Source organism: Triticum aestivum, unplaced genomic scaffold, assembly GCF_018294505.1.
Source record: "Triticum aestivum cultivar Chinese Spring unplaced genomic scaffold, IWGSC CS RefSeq v2.1 scaffold57351, whole genome shotgun sequence".
Classification (NCBI taxonomy): domain Eukaryota; kingdom Viridiplantae; phylum Streptophyta; class Magnoliopsida; order Poales; family Poaceae; genus Triticum; species Triticum aestivum.
This window is the reverse complement of record NW_025225238.1, coordinates 47,508-49,887: the sequence shown is the minus strand read 5'-3', so window position 1 is coordinate 49,887 and position 2,380 is coordinate 47,508. Positions and strand designations below refer to the sequence as shown.

The following is a 2,380-nucleotide window of genomic DNA, read 5'->3' as shown; positions in this document are numbered from 1 at the left end:
TGGCTATATCTCAATCGACTGAGAGTCTCCATCAAGTGATAGAACATATAAAAGAGAAGACATGTTTTATTTTTATTTTTCTACACGGATCTTCGCATAGGATTTGACAAATATAGCATCAACTAAGTCTGAGATTTAGCAATCCATATTTCTAATTGGCCTATTAATATTCAGTTAGTACTATATATAGGTGTTGATGTTTTTTTCTATTCCTACATTAGAAAAAATGATCGACTTGAGTTTATTCAAATTCAGTCGTTCCTGAGTAGTTGTTCATACATACATGACCATATTGGAGTGGGATCAAATACCAACTATAAAAGCCAAGGAGCAGCTTAAGTCCCAGCCACCACAACGCAGAGAATACAACAGCTTCATACTCGGTTAGCACTAGATTTACACTTCGTCAGACATCTGCTAGCTAGCTCGATCATACACGATGCATGCAAACAAGAGTTCTGCGGTACTAAGCAAGAAGGATGCCGGCGGCGAGGAGGACATCACCGTCGACCTGCATCCATTCATCCGCGAATACAAGGGCGGCCGTGTCGAGCGCTTCCTGACACTAGTAGAAAAAGGGTCAAATGTGAAGCACAATAGTGCCGGTTTGAATTTCAGCCGGCACTAATGTGTACATTAGTGCCGGTTCGTGGCGGCGATCAATAGCACCGGTTCGTGGCGAACCTTTAGTACCGGTTTATGCCATGAACCGGTACTAAAGAGGCTGTGTCAGCCTGCGGTCAGGCTATGGCCCCACCATCACCATTTAGTGCCGGTTCGTACCACGAACCGGTACTAATGAGGTTATGGCAAGCTGTTTTTAGTCCCACCTCGCTCCCCTAACAAGCCTTTTACCATCTTAAATATGTTATTTCTCAAACTATCACAAGCACTTGGTCTTCATTGAACTCTATGTGTAGAATTTGTGGCCGCAATATGAGTCTTCATCGGTTTATAAATCGTTGATGACTCATATTGACAATTCAGATTGTACACACAAAGATCATTGATGATCAAAGTATTTTTGATGTTATAAGATCATATTGATAATTTAGACTGTAAAGAAATGTAAGATCATGATCTAAATGCTCTTATATTTTTTGCGTTCAATATGCACCAATTGCTAGGCGGGAGGAGCTGTTTAGTACCGGTTCGTGACGAACCTTTAGCACCGGTTCGTGCCACGAACTGGTACTAATAAGGTTGTGTCAGGTAAGGCTAGATGGGGCCGCACGAGCACCTTTAGTACCGGTTCATGGATGAACCAGTACTACACTTTCTTAGTAAGCTATTTTTTAGTCCCACCTCGCGAAGAGAGAGGGATTAGGAGCGGTTTATAAGCCCTGAGTGTAGAGACGATGAAGAAGAGGCTCAATGCTCACGTTGCTTAGCTTCAAGCCTTCAGGAATATGGTAGACTGCACGGAGCTATGCGCAGTGCAGTTTACACTATTCCGAAAGGCTTGAAGCAAATTAACGAGCATTGCACCTCTTTTTTATTTTTAATAACTTATTCCAACTCCGGACTTCTTCTGTTATGGCAAAAACTAATTTCACGTCGGCATTTCTTTTTTTTAAACTTTGGTTATAACTCCAGACTTTGACCATCAAGTTTTGCAGAAGAAAAAAATAGCAGGAAAAAAACTATAGCTGAAAAGAAAAAAACTATATAAAATGACCGTGAAATTGAAAATCACTACAAAATGAACTCTGAAAATGTTGAATTTTGGCAAACTAGATGAAAAAATACTCAGAAATAAATAGAAGGAAATAAATATAACAGAAAAGAAAAAACTATACAAAAAACTACACAGAAATAAATAGAAGAAAATAAAGAAGAAAAGAAAAAAACTAAAAAAAATTGGGGCGCTGCCCTGTGGGCCTGCTAGGCCACGGGCGTGCAATTACAGGCCTTAAAGGCCCAGCAGACTCACAGGGCAGCGCGCAGAATTTAGGCCCACAAGCCTGCTATATAGAGGAGTTCAAAGAGGTAGCCGCGGCTGGATTTATAAACCAGTGCGGCTGCCTTCACCCGGTGAGGTGGGACTAAACTTTGGGGTGGCAGCGCGAGGCCTTTAGTACCGGTTGGTGGCTCCAACCGGTACTACAGATCACCCTTTAGTACCGGTTGGTGGCACCAACCGGTACTAAAGGCCTGCTCTTCCCGCCTCTTGGCCTGGCCAAAGTTGGCCTTTAGTACCGGTTGGTGCCACCAAGCGGTACTAAAGGGTGATCCTATATATATAGCACTTACGAAAATTTCATTTACATCTCCCCACTTTCGTCTTCAACCTCTCGACATCGCCGCGCGCCGATCGATCCCGTCGTCGCCGCCCGTCACCTGTCGTCCGTCGTCGTCGTCGCTGTCCCCGCCGCCGCCC

The 2,380-nt window shown here is 43.4% G+C and overlaps 1 pseudogene; it reads left to right on the top strand.

The window, feature by feature from the left end:
- Positions 1-439: 439 nt before the first annotated feature.
- LOC123172118 (2-hydroxyisoflavanone dehydratase-like) overlaps positions 440-2,380 on the top strand; it is a 3,458-nt pseudogene continuing 1,517 nt past the window's right edge.